Consider the following 20382-nt stretch of genomic DNA (forward strand, 5'->3'; position numbering starts at 1 on the left):
TACATCATCCTATTCTAATCCATGATGCAAGTGCAGTAAAGTAAATAAACCATATACCATACATGATACATCATTATGGAAGATCTAAACATCCATCGTAAAAGATAACCATAAATCATACACATAATTATCTAAGTGCACAATTCCTCCCAACTGTAAATAGCATCATTAGACCATCGTGGGCCCTAGCCATCCCTCCGTGCATAACATCCCAAGTTACCAAAGAGATCATTGATATTATCATAGTAGGAATGTCACTCCTAAAAAATACTACATCATATGCAAAAAGAAATTTAACATGCTACAACATATGCATAATAAATCTAATGATGGAAAACAAAGCATGAGATAATTAAATAACATCCTCTAACATATGCTAATCATCAATATCAGGATACGTTTCCTCCATCATAATCCAAGAATAGAATGAAGATAGATGTCAACAAAGAATGCATCAGCCATGGTGTCTCAGACAGATCTCAAATGGTAAGAGTGGAAAAAGCACTACCACTCAACTACGTGGAACCTAAATGGCCCACTCCCACTACGCTGAGGAGATAATCACAAATCCCAAATAGGATATCAAATCACATAGCACAAAAAACTCTCTAAGTCCAAGAATCCTAAAAGTATAGTAACTCAAAGGTTCCAACACAAATCAACATCTAATCCTAGAGGCACAACAAAGACATGTAGGAAACCTACTATGTAAGTGGGAAAGTGTCATCACACGGATCATGCTAGTGTTACCTTGGTAGTCTCTCTATAGACCTCGACTCCCTAGTGATCCCTATGCAACCACTACTATCCTCTCATACTGACAAGGCATACTATGGTATGCAAGTTTGCAACCAAGCCTTCTCTCTACTCCCATCTTAGTATGTACTAGCACTCAAGGCATGGGCGAGATTTTTTTTTTATCTTATTAGGTTCATTTAAGTAAGTATTAGGTGTAATGTTTTCACTTATTAAACAACTTATAATGAGTTACCCTGGCAGCCACTTAAGGCCCTGGCCCACATTGCTAGCCACTTCTTGACACTACAAGTAGATAACCTACCCTAGGCTCATGGAATCATATATCAAAAAATCACCATATTCCTATACAAGCGATTGGAAAAATACCAAAAGATAATCCACAGTAAGAGCATAAAATCTCCATGAGCAACTGCAAAGCATCCATTGATAATCATGACCACAAAAATTCTCTATTGGCAACTGAAGGTATCAATGATAATCACAATATCCATTGGTTCACAACAAGCAACCAAAAAGTATCTCAATGTAATACTGATCGAAGAATCCAAAATGGTCAAGTCAGAACATGTCACATGACATCATCAAGATTAGATAAACACTTTGGTCCCATCAAGGTGACTGGAAAGTAATCCAAATACAACAGATTAATAACTCGTAAAAGGTTACATATATCATAGCTTACACAAGAAGACTGGAAACAATATCAATCAGTAAACCACAAACACCATAGAGCATGCCATCTCATAACCATGGTTGGGTCTAAAAAGATCGAGATCAAAGACATCATCATGACATCACAAATCATAACCCTCAAGCCTCTGGTAGATGTCCTATAACTGGTCAACAATCTAGTCAACCCCAAAACCCAAAACAAGAAGCATAGAGAAAACACAAAATGCAAGAACATGTTTTGGTTTGTTAAAATCACATAGTTTGAATTAAGTATGAGGTTCTAGTTTTTATTTCGGATTTAGATATCAAGTGAGGGAACATTTATACTTTTTTCTCTAACCGAAGTATTTTTTTTGATGGATGAAAGTTTCTCCCCACAACTCCTAGATTTCAATTTTCTAAAATGTTTTAAGAATATTTTACTTAATCACTATATTGAAAATGATCACTCCTTTTAAAAAGATCAATTTCTCTAAATTAATCTAGGAGAAATTATTGTTTGCAAATAACTCAATTTACAATATTAACTAACTAAAAACATTTCCATAACCCTTAGTTAACCTAATTTATATTAACTTTTGAATATAAACTCTATCATTAATTGATACTTGAATAAATATCATTAACAAATTATATAATAGTTAATAATTATAAACTATTAATTAAAAAATATTAATATAAAATAATTAGTAGTTAAAAAAAATTGATAATAATTAATAATTATTATTAATAAAAAAAATAACTTTATATCACAAATTAATTTAAAAAATAAAAATTAAATTAAATTCAAATGGCGTTTATTTTAAAAGGCCGACACCTTTATGAAGCAAGTCGTGTGGCTCTGCCTACTGTAGCAGGGCTTGTGACAGCTATCGCAGTACCTATAACTGCAGGTACAGTGCCGTTGGCCTGTCAAGAACATGGGGTATTGGGGGGGGGGGGGTGTAACCCGCCCTTCCCATATTTATGTAAAAAAAATTTCATAAACATTTTAAAAAAAAATACTTTTCCAAAAGTGATTCGAATTTTATATAAATGTTTCTCGACTGTGATGTATATGTATATATATGTATATGTATATATGTATATATATACATATGTATGTGTGTGTATACATATGTATATATATACACACACACACATATGTATATATATACATATATACACATACATATGTATATATATACATATATACACATACATACATATATATATATATATACATATACATACATACATATATATATATATAATATATATATACATACATATATACATACATACATACATACATACATACATATATATATATGCAGATTTGTAAACGTATATGTATATTTTAAAACAATACATTTACAATAATGCATGTGAACATATACATAACTTTTTTTTTAAAAAGGACTTTCCAATTCTATAAATTAAGAATCTCCCTCTAATGATCATTCTCTAGATTTACCTATTAATCCTTCTAATAGGTTTGTCCATAAGCATCTAAAATCCTAGTCCCATAGATTCCTGAAATCTACATGTGTGGGATTTTCTCATACAAGAATTTATATATCCATGACAAGAATGCATCTCACTGAATTATGAAATCTTTAGAAAACATTCAGAAGACACAAAGAAGATAGAAAGTGCAAGAAGTGAAAATAACATATGCAAAATCGCAAGTGTCTACCTGGACACTGATGCTAATTCACTTCTCCTCAGAATCTACAGAGCAAGCTCCTTCCTTCTCCAACATTCGTGGATCCACCCAAATACACTCCCCGAGCTTCTAGGAGTGTTGAATATAAAGAACTCTCAGGAAGCACCTAGAATGTCTCTGGAAACAACTAAAAGATGTGATAAGCATTGACAACTAAGCACAAGCTTTTTCCAACCTTCTAGATGAGTCACAAGCTTGTAGACACCATGTGCTTAATTTGTGCACTAACTCCTGTGTTGTAGACATATGTGCAATCAAGGGGTGTGCTTACTCCTAGGTAGACTTATAAGTTTTATTTTAATTCTTTAATTATTTTATTAATATTTATTTATTATTTATTATTATTATTGATTTTAATTTTTTTTTACTTAATTCTTTTCCTCAATTAATTCTCCTTTAATTAATTAAAATCAAAATATCTAAAGATCATGATATTATATTAATTTTCCCCAAAATAATTAAATCATTAATTAAATCTTTTAATTTTAGACTTAATTAATAGAAAATTCATCATAGACCTCCAAGATAAAATATGAAAACCCATCATAGAACAATCCACACAAAATCAGTCTAACGGGTTAAAAATCATGAACTACATCATCCAACAAATTTGGTGGGTAAAACATCTCAAATACTTGTCCTACCTCTCTAGGACAATTGGTTTAAGAGTTTAGGATTTGAACTTGAGAATTTGCCTCCCCTCTCTTACCATTGAGATAGTGCGATAGGGTACGCTCATCCTGGCAATTCAAGAAATTCGATACCTGATACCTGCAACTTGCATAAAATCCATGCATGTACATACAATATATAAAAATGCTAAGCTAAACAGGCAATTATAAGAAGTGGTGCATTGTGTAGATCTCGAGTAGTGGGTGACTATGACTCCCTTCCTTAGCCACATCAGAAATGCCATACATAAGAAAACAAATATGAACAGCATACACATGCAAGTATGGGGTAAGTATCCATAAGAAAACAGATGTGATAATAAACCATCTAATTAATAATCATCAATAACCAAAAATAATGTAATAATCATCACGCATAAATGAAATGCAGAGTCTAAGTAATATCATCATATATCAACTGAATCCATAGCACAATACTTGATATTCTCAAAACAATGCTACTAACCATCAACATAAGACTAGCCTAATAGAGTTTGGCAATGATAGCAACAATGTATCTAGAAAAATGGGTAGGCACTACATCCAACCCCCCAAGGATTACGCTTACTCCCGGAAGCCTACAAACAAGTAGAGATATAAATCTCGTAATCTAGTTGCATCCTCCCATGTAGCTGAAAAGTCATTAGTAGGGTCCCATTAGACCCTTACCTGCTCTATGGTTCAACCTCTGAGGGTCAACTCTTGCTTCTCCAGAATAGGAATCGGCTCCAAAGCCAGTTGCCCATCCTCTACATGCAATGCATTCCAATCAAGAACATGTACAACATCAGGGATATACCGCCTACGTACTGAAACATGAAAACATCATGAATGTGAGCTAGGCTGGGTGGTAAAGCAAGGCAATAAGCAACTGGGCTGATCCTCTCAAGAATCTTGAATGGTCCTGCAAAGCGAGGTGCTAGCTTTGAACCCTTTTTGTATTGCATCAAACTCTTTTGCAGATGCACTATCAAGAATACCTTGTCTCTCATAGCAAACCACTTATCTATCCTATGTGCATTAGCATACTTTTTTTGCCTATCCTATGTCATAGTCAAGTGCTCGTGGATACGCACTACCTATTGCTCCATATCACAAAGCATCTCAGGACCCAATAGGATGCAATCCTCAAGACTGTCCCAACTTAAGGGTGTACAACAAAGATGTCCATATAAAGCATGGAATGGTGCCATGCCAATAGAACTATGATACCCATTGTTGTAAGCAAACTCCACTAGGTAGAGATAGTCCTCCCAATGTGTCTGCCTATCCATCACATACATCCTTAACATATCTTCCAGAACCTAGTTCACTCTCTCTATCTAACCATCTATCTCTGGGTGATATGCCAAACTAAAATTCAATTGTGCTCCAAGCTCATGCTACAATGATGTCTTGAATGCAGATGTGAATATAGGATCCCTATTTAAAATGATCTTTTGGGGAATACCATGTAATCTCACAATATCACACATGAAGATATTAGCTATAGCAGTTGTCATGTAGGAAGACTCGATTGGTGGAAAATGTGCCACCTTAGTCAACTGATCAATAGTTACCATGATAGAATCATGATGATGAGCAATCATAGGTAATCCTACTATGAACTCCATAGAGATGATGTCCCACTTCCATGAAGGAATGAGATTTGATTGCAAGAGTCCTGCCAAATGCTGGTGTTCTGCCTTGACTCTCTGACACTCAAGACACCTATCCACATAATCAAAAATGTCACGCTTCATCCTGAACCAAAAGAATAAATGTCACAAATCAGCATGCATCTTCTTGAGACCTGGATGTGCCACGTAAGGTGCACAATGGGCTTCTTCTAGGATCAAAGTGCAAAGCTCATCCAGTAGTGGCACATATATCCTTACAGAGTGTCTCAAAAGACCATTTGACTCTAGGACATAGCCTAAAAGCTTACCCTCCAAAGGACTTCCTAAATCTATTTCTCTACACACCTCCTGGTACCAAGAATCTGTATAAAGTGCCTGAAGAATTTGACTCCTCAAATTAACAATAAGAGTCATAAATGATATCACATGTCTCCTCTGACTCAAGGCATCTACCAACACATTCTCTTTTCTATGAATGTACTTTACCTTGAAGTCATACTCACATAGAAATTCCATCCATCACCTCGGCGAGCATTCAAATTAGGCTGAGTGAAAATGTATTGAAGACTGCGATGATCACTATGTAGCTCGAATCTGTGCCCCAATAAGAAATGTCTCCACCTTGGCAAAGCATGAACTACTGTTACTAACTCAAGATCATGTTTAGGATAATTTAGCTTGTGATCCTTGAGCTTGCATGGTTCATATGAAATCACCTGTCCATTTTGCATCAAAATCGCTCCAATCCCTTTAAGGGAAGCATCTATACATACCATAAAATCACCTTTCAGATCAGGTACTACTAAGATCAGTGCACTCATCAAAAGCTCCTTGAGCTTTCAAAATGCTTCCTTGCATTTCTCTATCTATATAAACTTCTTTCCTTTCCTCTGAAGGGAAGTGATAGGATACGCTATTCTGGAGAAGTTTTGGACAAATCTACGATAATAACTAGCTAGACCCATGAAACTATGAATCTCTGACACATTAGTTGGTGTAGGCCAATCTACTATTGCCTGAATCTTTGCAAGGTCTACAAAAATACCATCACCTGAAATGACATGCCCTAAATACTAAATCTCTAATTTAAAGAATTCACACTTAGCTGCATTGGCATAAAGTTGATTGTCTCTCAAGCACTGTAAAACCAATCGCAAGTGTTACTCATGCTCCTTCTAAGACTTAGAATATATCAATATATCATCAAGGAAGACAAGTACAAACCTTTCAAGATAAGATCAAAACACTCCATTCATCAAGCTCATGAAAACTAATGGAGCATTTGTCAGCCCAAAAGGTACCATTGTGAACTCATAGTGCCTATAGGGATTTCAAAAGGTGGTCTTGTGAATGTCAGCTTCCTTTATGCGAAGTTGATGGTATCCTGACTTAAGGTCAATCTTGGAGAATACTGTAGCTCCCTTGATCAGATCAAATAAGTCATCGATCCTTGGTAGAGGATACCTATTCTTTAGTGTCACCTTATTTAGCTATTTGTAATCAATACAAAGGTGCAAAGAACCATCTTTCTTTTTCACAAAGAGCATTGGAGCTCCCCATGGCGATACACTAGGTCGAATGCTCCCTTTAGCGAAAAGTTCCTCTAGCTGAAGACATAACTCACCCAATTCCTATGTAGTCATACGATAAGGAGCTTTAAAGATAGGCTCTACTCCTAGAATAAGATCAATGCTGAAATCAATGTCCCTCTTTGGAGGCATGCCTAGAATCTCACTTGGAAAAAAATCTACATACTCATGTAGAATCGGGTGATCTAAAGTCTTCCTCATAGGATTTTCCTCATCAAGTTCATTTACCATAACAACAAATATAGGCCTTGGTTTTCCAATAATCTTCACATCCTTCCCTTGGTCATTTTGACACATGATAATCTTCTTCCTATAGTCTATACTAGCTCTATGAGAGCCAAGCAAGTCCATACCTAAAACCACATCATAAGATCCAAGAGGTATAACCCAAAGGTCAACTGTAGTAACAAATCCTCCTATGCTAAACCCACACTTATGAACTACAAAATCTATGGAGACCTTAATGCCTAAGGCTAGTTCCACTTGCCAACCATGATCTTGCTTCACCGCATCTAGCTTACACTTAGCAACTAGAGATGGATAAATAAATGAATCTATAGCTCCTAAATCAAACAACATTGAAAGAGGTGTACCTCGAATAGCTCGTATGGTTTCAACCGCTATTCCCTAATGGTCTTTCTGATGTTGATCTACCATTTCAAACACTCTATGAGCTCTACTTGCATCTCCAACCATAGGCTCTGATGCTATTGGCCTAAGGCCTGAATACTGAGGTGCTCGCTGTGGACAGTGAGTTGCAAAATGTCCAACCTGCCCAAATGTAAAACATCCTATACTTCTACCAGATTCTAACCAAATAGGTGATGCATTTGACTGTAGAATTAGAACCTCCATCACCACCTTGAACCTGAGGGTATGATCCCTTCTACTGCTATGTTTGTTGAGACTGCTGCTGATATTATTTCCCCTTAGAAAAAAGAGGCTTCTTATTTCCACTTGAGTTGTGGTTGTCCTTAGATCCCGATGTTGTAGGCACTCCCACAAAAGTTCCCTGACCAAGGTTGACACTTTTTTGTACAAGGATGGCTCATCATACCACATCCTTGAGGGTTTTAGGCTCAAATACCTTGACACCCCAAAGTATACAGTTGTTCAAACCTCTAATAAAGTGTTATGTCAACTAAGTCGAGTTGTTATTGAATCTTGAAAAGGACATGAGCTCATAGAATACTGCCTGAGATTGTGGAACTCATCTTCCCTTTGCTGCTTCCATTCCTTTGGTGGGAATCGCTTGTGAAAACTCTCTAAGAATAGCTCCCAAGTGACACTGTTCATATCTATGCCCAACTTCTTTTCCTCAATTGTCCACCAAGTGGCCCCAAAATTCTCTAAGTTGGTAATGATGAATCTTTTCTTAACATTGCTGTCAAAGTCCGGCATGACAAAAATCCTGTCAAGGGCAATAAGCCATTTTTTGGCCACATATCTAGAACCTTTCCCATTAAAGGGCTTGACATTAGATCTCGAAAGGTCCTTCATCTGAGTAGATACAATGGATCTTTGTCGATCCTCCTGAGGGCTCTTAGACCTGGATCTATGCTCATGTTCTAACTGATGTGCTCTATGTTGATCATAAACAAGAGGTAGGTGATCAAGAATGGTCTACATCATCTATTTCAAATTAACCTCCTCAGACTTAGCTTGGTCCCCTCTAAGGTTCTCTTCATGTTGCTCACTAATGTGCTCTCCCTCGCTTTCTTCTTGAGTAGGGCCTCTGTGGACAGACTCATGGACATTGATAGCTCTACCATGACCACAGACTCTTCCACAACCTCTACCATGGCCTCTAATAGAAGACCTCATCCCAGATACCATCCTCCAACAATATCCAAGATATAAAATACTATTACAACCATAATGCATGGCACTGTATAGCATAAAAGGCACATGTTTTGCAAATAGACTAAGTTCAATTTTAGTTTTGCCTACATTTATGTTTAAGCAAAATTTTCAGTTTTGAAAGCTAAGTGTTGCAATGTGAAACATATGCAAGTAACAGTTTTTAGATTCTTTTTCAGTTTACCTAGTTTCAAGTTTTAGTTTGAAAGAGATACACATGATAGTTCAAAGACCTTGTTTTGTTCCAAAATACCCAGAGCTCCCAATGTAGAAACTCAGGCTTTGATACCAAATGTAATGCCTCGCCAAGGGATCCATAAGAATTACAACTGATTGATAACTCATAAAAGGTTACATATATCACAACTTACACAAGAAGACTGGAAACAATACCAATCAATAAACCACACACACCATAGAGCATGCCATCTCATAACCATGGTTGGGTTTTAAAAGATCAAGATCAAAGACATCATCATGACATCACAAATCATAACCCCTGAGCCTCTGGTAGATGTCCTATAACTGGTCAACAATCTAGTCAACTCCAAAACCCAAAACAAGAAGCATAGAGAAAACACAAAATGCAAGCACATGTTTTGGTTTATTAAAATCACATAGTTTGAATTAAGTATGAGGTTCTAGTTTTCATTTCAGATTTAGATATCAAGTGAGGGAACATTTATATGTTTTTCTCTAACCCAAGTATTTGTTTTCATGGATGAAAGTTTCTCCGCACAACTCCTAGATTTCAACTTTCTAAAATGTTTTAAGAATATTTTACTTAATTACTATATTGAAAACGGTCCCTCCTTTTAAAAAGATCAATTTCTCTAAATTACTCTAGGAGAAATTTTTTTTTCAAAGTACTCAATTTACAATATTAACTAATTAAAAAAATTGCCATAACCCTTAGTTAATCTAATTTATATTAACTTTTAAATATAAGCTCTATCATTAATTGATACTTGAATAAACATCATTAACAAATTATATAATAGTTAATAATTATAAACTATTAATTAAAAATTATTAATATACAATAATTAGTATTTAAAATAAAATTGATAATAATTATTAATAATTATTAATAAAAAAAAAAACTTTATATCACAAATTAATTAAAATAAACAAAAAATAAATTAAATTGAAATGGCATTTATTTTAAAACGCTGCCACCTTGATGAGGTAGGTTGTATGGCTTTGCCTGCCATAGCAAGGTCTCCGATAGTAGTCGTAGTACCTGGGACTGTAGGTACAATGTTGTCAGCCTGTCAAGGGGAGCATGGGGTTTTGGGGGGTGGGGGGGTGTAACCTGCCCTTCCCTTATTTATATAATTTTTGTTAATAAACATTTTTAAAAAAAAAAGTTTTTCCAAAAGTGATTCAATTTTTTTTATATATGTATATATATGCAGATCTGTAAATGTATATGTATATTTTAAAAGAATACATTAACGATAATGCATGCAAACATATACATAACTTTTTAAACAAAAAGGGCTTTTCAATTCTATAAATTAAGAATTTCCCTCTAATGATCATTCTCTAGATTTACCTATTAATCCTTCTATAGGTTTGTCCATAAGAATTTGAAATCCTAGTCCCATAGATTCCTTAGATCTACGTGTGTGGGGTTTTCTCGTAAAGGAATTTATATATCCATGACAAGAATGCATCTAACATAATTATGGAATCCTCAAAAAACATTCAGAAGACACGAAGAAGATAGGAAGTGCAAGAAGTGAAAATAACATATGCAAAATCACAAGTGTCTACCTGGACATTGATGCTAATTCGCTTCTCCTCAAAATTTGTAGAGCAAGCTCCTTCCTTTTCCAACATTCATGGATCCACCCAAACACGCTCCTCGAGCTTTTAGGAGAGCTTGAATATAAAGAACTCTCAGGAAGCACCTAGAATGTCTCTAGAAACAACCAGAAGATGAGATAAGTGTTGACAACTAAGCACAAGCTTTTTCCAACCTTCTAGATGAGTCACAATTTTGTAGACACCATGTGCTTAATTTTTGCGCTAACTCCTATGTTGTAGACACATGTGCAATCAAGGGGTGCATTTATTCCTAGGTAGACTTATAACTTTTATTTTTATTCTTTTATTATTTAATTATTATTATTAATTTTAATTAATTTTATTTAATAATTTTTCTCAAATAATTCCCATTTAATTAATTAAAATCAAAATATCTAAAGATCATGATATTATATTAATTTTTCCCAAAATAATTAAATCTTTTAATTTTAGACTTAATTAATAGAAAATTCACCATAGATCTCCAAGATAAAATATGAAAACCCATCATAGAACAATCCACACTAAATCAGTCTAAGGGGTTAAAAATTACAAATTACATCATCTGACAAATTTGTTGGGCAAAACATCACAGATACATGTCCTACCTCTCTAAGATAATTGGTTTAAGTGTTTAGGATTTGGACTTGAGAATTTATCTCCCCTCTCTTACCATTGAGATAGTGCGATAGGGTACACTCGTCTTGGAAATTTAGGGAAGTTGATGCCCAGTACCTGCAATCTACATAAAATCCATGCATGTACATACAATATATATAAATTCTAACCTAAATAGGCAATGGTAGGAAGTGGTGCATCGTGTAGATCCCAACTAGCAGGTGATTACGACTCCCTTCCTTAGCCACATTAGAAACACCATACATAAGAGAACAAACATGCACACCATACACATGCAAGTATGGGGTAAGTATCCATAAGAAAATACATGTGATAATAAACCATCTAACTAATCATCATCAATAATAAAAAATAATGTAATAATCATCATGCATACATGAAATGTAGAGTCTAACTAATCTCATCATATATCAACTAAATCCATAGCGCAATATCTGATAGTCTCAAAATAATCCTACTAACCATCAACATAAGATTGGCCTAATAGAGTTTGGCAATGATAGCAAAAATGTATCTAGAAAAATATAAATGAGGGTAGGCACTACACTTCAAGGATGATAAGAAAATTATGTTCTCCAAAAATTAATGTCAAATGGAGTGATAAACTACTATAAAAAATTGGTGCAAAATCTAGTACTATAAATTAAACAAGGTTGATGTATTATTCTAAAATATTTTGAGTCCTCTATGTTGTTATGTGGAACCTAATCAGAATTAGATGTTAAATTTTTCCTCTTTGTTTGGTCTAGCTTCCCCCTATTTTTTAACTTCAGGGTTTGGAGAAAGCACCTAATAGTTGTAGTGAAGGGGAAGCCCCTCTTGTGAATTATAGGGGAAGCACCTAAAGAGGGTGTCTGAAATACTCAAAAAATAAACTTTGAGTGGGGGGGGGGGGGGGGCAGGGAGGGTGGGGGAAAGGATGAATGAGTACTTCAAAACTTTAACCATTAAAACATTCACCACACATCCATCTCACAATTTTCATATACATTGAAATACTAAAATAAACATATTTATCCATAGCATGAAGGAAAATAAACATTCTACACATATGACACAAGATATTTGGTTACTTGAAAAGTCTCCAATGAGAAGGTAAAACTAGGGTGGGGATGACGCCCACAAATCTTCCCTATTGCAGTTGTAAAGTGTTTCTAATGAAGGTTACAATAATTGATCATAAAGTATGATCTACCCTATGAAAGGTCTGCCTGATTAAAGGCTTACAAAGATTGTTCAATTTTCCCTCTTTGTTTGGTGTAGATTCCCCCTATTTTTTTAATTTGGGGGTTTCGCAATAGTTCCCCCATAGTTAGGGTGAAGGGGAAGCACCTGAAGAGGGATCTTGGAATGGAGGCGTAGTTCCCATGAGGCCAAAAATGAATTTTCTATTTTAAAGGTGTCAAGGATAATTTTCTATTGGATGAAATATTCTATCCCTAATTATGTAAGTAACATAAGTATTGTATAAAATGGCTTATGGTTAGGGATTTTATGATGTATAATGATTTAGTGGTATTTAGTTGAGAGGGATTGTATATTGTAATCAAGTTCAAATCACTAGATAATAATATTGGACTTGTTGTTTGGTGGATGTAGCCCTGGGATTGGGTGAACCATATTAATTTTTTGTATATTTTGTTCTCTTATGTGTTATTTATTTGTTTATTATATTAGTTATATTTTCATGTAATTATTATGCCTAAGATGGAAAGGGATTCTAGAGACTAATCAATCCAAGCAAAAAGATTCATTTTATGTGCAATTAGCCTATAGATCTAATTTCCATATTCACTCTACATCAATGTGGTAATATAGAAGGATTTTAATAGACTTTTTATGAAAGGTATATTTCATATTTTGAATTAAAGGAAGATAGCACACTAGCCATAGAGATTCCTCCCAAGGGAACACCTTATGAATTTTCAAGAAAGTTCTAGGAGATAGAGGAACTTAAACAAAATCTTGCATATGAAGTCACTAGATCAAGGGGTTTAGAAGAAAAACTAGGCAATTCCAAGGAGAACTTTTTTTTATCTTTAAATGATGAAGGGGGGGCGAGAGGATCCCCAAGATAAGAATAACTATGTATTGATCTAAGATACTTTCTACAATTAATTAAGATAGTTTGAAGATAGGACTTAGATGGTAGAGTAGAATATACATTTTTTTGGAAAATAGTATCCATATGCTTCCATTGACTGGATTAATTCCTTACAAAGTCAATTTTAATGTGAGGAACTCCTTGTAAATTGAAAGGCGAAAATAGCCAAATCTAAAGTAAGGTGTGTCACCTTGACTTGGTGGAAATTTTTACAAGATGAGAGGATTGGACATGGAGAAGACCTTGTGACCAAATGGAACATGATGGTCTATAAGAAAAAAGAAAAAATAGATGCCAAAGGATTATAAAATATAGGTTATAGATAAGAGGAAATAACTTAGGTAAAAAAACATGTGTCCACATCAATACTAATGCAAAGGAATTCCATAAAATTTGTTTGAGATATAAAAAAGAAAAAAGTGATAAAAAACTGTGAAAAGGTAATTGAATGGCATCAAGTATACTATCCAAGATGAAAGATCTCTATTATCCTTTGAAAAAATTATAGATTCTATCAATTGAAATTAATAGTTTAAGAAATATTGAAAAAGAAAAAGAAAAATATCATAATAATAAAGGTAAAGGCGATTAGAATTCCTAAGATAGAGGGGGACAAGGTGGAATAATTTTTTTCTATAAATCCAAAGGAGAAGAAAACCAATATGAGAAAGGAGAATCAAGCTCTATAGGTAAGTTGAGAGCTAGAAGACCTAATGGAAGAGGAAGATTTAGAGGAATGAATAGAGCACAATTGGAATGCATTAACTAAAACCAATTCAAAACTAACTACATGATCCATGTCAAGGTATATAAAATCCTAATGGATTATGGTTCAATTGAATAATAAGTTTCTTTGGAAATGGTAAAAGATAGGCTGAATTCCTCACCATTATTCCTATAATGTGTCATGGATAACAAAGGGGCAACATAATTTAGTGAATGAACATGATTGGGTTGAATTTTTCATAGTGTAATATAAGGACAATGTATTTTGTGATTTAGTTAAAATGGACACATGTCACTTACTCCTTGGAATAGCTTGGTAGTATGAAATGTTACTCATTGTCAAAAGAACATGTATACAAAATTGAGAAAATGAGATCACATATACAATAAAAGCATTACCTAATTAGAAAGTGGAGAAAGAATCATATGAAACTCTCTAAGGTGAAAAATAAATTTTCCAAACCATAAAGTAAGTGGGATACACACGTTATTCCCTATTCATGAAGCCCCCCACCCAATACACAGTTTCAGTTTCCAAGGAGATACCTATAGAGGTAGAGGACTTGTTGAATAGTTATAAAGGGGTAGTTGGAACATATTTTCTAAATAACCTCCCACCTCTTGAGAGACATAAGTCACCTTAATGATATTATGCTTGGATAATCCTTACCAAATAAGATAACAAACAAGATGACACTTGATCAAAATGAAAAGATTTTTAAACAAATGTAGGAGTTTTTATATAGAAGGTTAATATAAAATATCCTAAGACCTTTTGTATTAACTATTGTACTATCCCCTAAGAAGGATGGAAAATGGAGAATATGCACCTATTCTAGGAAAATCAATAAAATCTCAATCATGTACAGGTTTCTAACACCTATAAAATGGGATCTTTTGGATCATTTGGCTAGTGGATGCTATTTTTTCCAAGATACATCTCAAATATGGTTATCAATAAATCATGATAAGATTAGGAAATGGATGGAAATCACAATTCAAAATGATAGAGGGTCTACGTGAATAGCTTTCCATGCCTTTTAACCTTAGCAATTTCCCAAACATATTTAGGAGGCTAATGAATGACATATTTCATGATTTTTGGGGAAATTTTGTTTTCATAGATTTAGATTATATTCTTGTATTTAGTAGGTTAGAGGAGCAACACTTACAACATCTGAATTAGGTATTCAGGAGACTTTGTCAACAGAAATCGATGATAAACTTGGAAAAATACACTTTTATGAAAGAGGAGCTCCCTTATCTTGCACTTTTAATCTCTAAGGATACCATAAATATGGATATTAAGGTGGTAGATGCTATTCTCAATTGGCCAACTCCAAAGACTTAAGTGATCTCACTTATGTTTTTAGCCTCGACTACTATAACTCTTTCCAAGTTTTCTCCTAGCCTCTTAGGGTACTTATCCTATACCCTACTCTAAGGGAATCTTATCTCTATTACCCTATTACACCCATCCTCACCAATCAACTAAAATCTCTATTCCATCCTTGGGGCTTCCTAGTGCTCTCATTGTGCCATTCTTCATAACTGGGTTCTTGGAGGGCATTCTTGGCAAGATTACTTCCAAGTATTTTATTTTTTCTTATTAAATATTGTTAGTATCATTAAGTGCATTGGATTATTTGGTTTCTAATCAATTTTTTGATTGCATAGTTAGGAGGACTACTAGGACTTTAGCCAATTAGGCCACCAAAACTGATATTTGGCTTATATCTTCTCTAAACCATTAAGGAAATCTCAAAAACTGTCATCATGAGGATACCCTTTTGGCTTCCCTTGAAATTTTTTGAGGTCTCCAACACCCAAGTCATCCATACAAGTGATTCCTCAAAATATTGCTATTTACAAGGGTTTCTTGTTTGTATGGACAACAGTCAAGAGGGTTTGTTCTTTCACAACTCAAATGGGATCTGAATGACTTCTTGTAGGGAATAAATTTCCTTCACTAATTTCTCTTACCTTCCATGAATATGGATTGCACCCAACACCCCATTCAATGCTCCTTTCAAACTTTTATCTATTGACTTCATTGCCTAGCTAGGTATGCAAACTCACCTAGGGCCTTTTGGTAAAAATAGAAAGCCTCTAAAAGAAATTTTAAAATGCATATTTACATTTCTTATACAATCTATTACTTGATTCCAAACAGCCATCATGGTTCCACCATTGGAAATCAAGATATAGAGGTTTCTTTGTTGATTACTTTGTACAGAACAACCAATTGGAAACTTCAAAAAGATTTTTTAAACTAGTAATGAAACTGATAAAAAAAAATTACTTATCCTTACTAAAGAAATTAAATTAAAAATTCTATCAAACCACGTGAAAAGAAAAACCCTCTAAATCCATTAAAGGTGTGGATGAAGGGTGAAATTAGAAAATTGTCATAAAAATATCTTAGTTTGATATTCACTCCAATACCAAATTTGTACAATGCATATGCAAACCCCCCAAAATGACTTGGATTGAAATTAAATACCTCTTACCCATGTGAATGAAAATATCCCATTGGTTTCCAACTAAGTCTTGGAGTCATTGCAAAGTTTATGTAATTTTTGCCAATTTTGTCAAGCAGCTTTGCAAAGTTGCCAAGTACAACTTTTGCACTATTATGCATCTAATGCCTCCATGACCTCAAAAATGATTATATGAATCTCTTTCCATGGAATTACAAATTTTAACACACTTTTTCATGCTTCCCATCCTCCTAGGGTGTTGTTTAACATTTGACCACTCTAGGCTTTAACAAGCAATTGAAGCAATTTTGCCATCATAGTGACAACTTGAAGACTCAAACACCACACAAATTTATTTACAAACACAAATAAATCACTTGGGGATTTAAAATATATCCCTTATTCATGTGATTTGGCCAAGACCACCACAAGCCAAAATTGTGTAGGAAACTTGACAAATTTCCTAGGTGGTCTTTCACCATTCCCCCCTTGTGACAAAAAGCTCAAGGTGGGTCAGTATTCAAGAGGTCTTGACTGATACTCTTCTTCTTGAAATCATTTTTTGATATCCATGTGGCTTCAAATTTAAGATTTTTCATCCATTTGACTAGACGCTTCAAGTAAATTCCATGCGTAGTCTTCTTGTTTACTCTTGAATCTATAACTTTTCCAGCTTGGGGCTTGCTTTGGATATGTATACTAATTTCCTGGACCAATTTATCTACCTAAGGGTAGAAGTAAAAAGTTGTGTAACCTTTCAAATTGACTTATCAGAATGACTTAACTATAGTATTTCTATATAAAAATCAATTTTATTCAAACATATGATCTAGCCAAATTTATTCTAGCTAAGTTATATCTGGCCTCGTACTTTTCAATTGGAAATGTCTATTAAATACATGTTTTATACTAGTTTGTATCCAATTACTAAAGAAATAAAATTATTTTAGAAAACTAATGTTTCAATAACTCTTACTATTTTTAATATATTTTTTGAATAACATATAAACACCATTTTATAGAGCTCAAATTCAATAATATTATCATATAGAGTTTATAGTATTTTAATTAGATATGGTATATTGTAACTAAAAAATTCAGCAAGTACATATTTTAACACTTGAAAAGATGTCAATTTTGAGAAATGAAAAAATATTAAATCATATCAAAAAAATTTAAAACTAACATGATGTTCTAGAGGAGATATTCCTCTTCAAGAATGTGTAATTTTTCTTTTGGTTAGAATAGATCTGTTTTGAAAAATGTTCTGGGAGAAGAAAACTATCAATTTCAAGTGAGTTGAAATTTGAATAATTATAAAAGATAAAATATAAGTCTAAAGCCAATTTTTATTTTTGATTACTCTAGCTATATAAGTTATCTATAACATAATCTAAGATTGAAGGAAGATAAGTTTATTTCCATATAGTTTTCTTGTGGGAACTAGACCTTCAATTTTTAGCAAGTAAAAAATTATCTTTAAAAATTAGGGAAATATATCAATTATTATTCCAAATAATTATTAAAAATTATAATCCTAAACTTCATCCATTTATACACATTTCATTAGTTTACTTCATTATCGAATTATAAACAATACTACAAGTTTTATGTCATTGAAGATGAACAATTATACTTTTGTTAGCCTTTTGCTTTATAAAAGGGTAACACAGGTTTGTGCTTTTACCCCTCTATGTTGTATTTTTCTTGTTGAATTTGATGAAATATCAACCCCATAGCTCCTTAGATTCACCTGCATGCAAACACCTGTCATAGAAAGAGAGAAGCAAAGCAATGGAGGTTGGAATTCCTAGATCAAGAGATGAGACATTCTTGATGACAAAAAAGATAGATTGTTATTATCAATTGAATCAACCAATTACAAACAGATGAATGCTTATAAAAGGAGATCAAAGCCCTAATAGGTAAAACCTAGGTTGTATGATAATAATTAATTAAAAAATCAATTATTATATGCCCAAAGTTCATCTTAAGTAAACTAGAGACAACAAGTGACTTAATAATTAAATCAATATGACTTAATTATTAAGAAAATATTGTATTACTCCAACAACCCCCCTAAAGATAAACTTAGGGAGTGGCTAAAAACCTTGAAACTAATACTTAAAGTAAAGTTTTGTACAAAATCATCTTGATTTCCTCACCTAAAAATCTCTATTTGCATACCAAAAAATATTGATTTGCGTGTCAAAAAATCTTGATCTGCATGCCAAAATATAATGTCAATTTCGTACAAAATTATCTTAATTTTTACACCAAAAAATCTCTATTTTTGTGCCAAAAAATTGAATTTGGGTGCCAAAAAATTCTCGATTTTTGTGCCAAAAACCTCAATTTTCAAAAACTATCTGAATTTTCATGCCAAAAATCTCAATTTTTTACCTAGAAATTCTCAAAAATTACAAAATCACTACCTCAATAACCATGTCAAATATGGGAGTAATATTTTTTTGCCTCGAATTCCAACTGTGTCCAAATTGAGCAAATTTTATATGAAAATAGGGGTTTTTGTGCACTCTAAGTTGAACGGTGATGTTTGTTTGGGCTCAAAGTGCACTAAAAATTAGTGACCCTATAGATCCAATACAAAAAATCCTATGAAAAATGAAACCCTTTGAAAGAAAAAGAATAGATTTGAAATCCAAACCAAACCTTTCATAAACATAATAGGGGCAACTAGATCTTGAGCTCTGATACCATGTTGAAGTTGATGAAAGATCAAGCCCATAGCTCACAAGAATCACATATCACAGAAAGAGAGAAGCAAAAGCTATAGACGCTGGAATTCCCAGATCGACGGATGAGAAATTCTTTATGAGAAAATGAGAGATTGCTATTATCAAAAGTGAATCAATCAATTATAAAAAGATCAATCCTTATAAAAGGAGATCAAAATGCTAATAGGTAAAACCTAGGTTGCATGATAATAATTAATAAAAGAATTAATTATCATATGCCCAAATTTTAGTTTAAGTAAACTAGAGATAATAAGAGACTTAATAATTAAATCAATATGATTTAATTAATAAGATAGTACTTTATTACCATGACATTATAACCATTGTATCTGACCAAATTTTGAATGTTAAAGATGAGAGAGATGACTAGGTCTTTTGGTAACTCAATCTTGTGGGCGTTTGGGTCATACTTAGCTAGACCTTTACAAGGTCTTATCCTCCTCATTTGAGGCTTTCTTGGAACACCTTTCTAAAGTCTAACCTTGTTAAATTATACCATTACCAAATCCCTACTTCAAATTGCAAACTTCTCCTCCTTTCATCTACTTTAGTCTTTAACCTTTGAGTAGCTTCTATCAAGGACTTCTTGACCTGCTCATGTACCTCTCTCATGGAATGGGAAAAATCATCTACATGTCCACTAATATCCTCTTGATTATTTAATTTCCTTAGCTCACAAACTCCTCTTGGGTGATAACCATAAACAACTTGAAATGACTTGATCCCATGCTTGACCATACTCCTTGGTGAGCCATCTTGGCAAGTTCTAAAGTACTCCATTGATTATCTTTGTTTGGAAATCTATTTGTGGATGGTATGTGAACTCTGGGCCAAGTTTGTACCCAATCTTCTCCATAATGTCTTCCGAAAGTTCCTAATGAATTTGACATCCTTGTCTAATATGATACAAATTGGTAACACTTGTATTATAACTACCTCTTTAAATAAAAGATGAGCTATATTGTTGGCATCATGTGTGGGTTT

General features: G+C 33.5%; 1 pseudogene; it reads left to right on the top strand.

Annotated features, from left to right (window-relative positions):
* The first annotated feature begins 2221 nt into the window (after nt 1–2221).
* The window catches only part of LOC149555987 (ADP/ATP translocase 1, mitochondrial pseudogene), a 51275-nt pseudogene continuing 33114 nt past the window's right edge, over nt 2222–20382 (top strand).

Source organism: Cupressus sempervirens, chromosome 5 (genome assembly GCF_028749045.1).
Source record: "Cupressus sempervirens isolate cs-2001-9-10 chromosome 5, ASM2874904v1, whole genome shotgun sequence".
In the NCBI taxonomy this organism is placed as follows: Eukaryota; Viridiplantae; Streptophyta; class Pinopsida; order Cupressales; family Cupressaceae; genus Cupressus; species Cupressus sempervirens.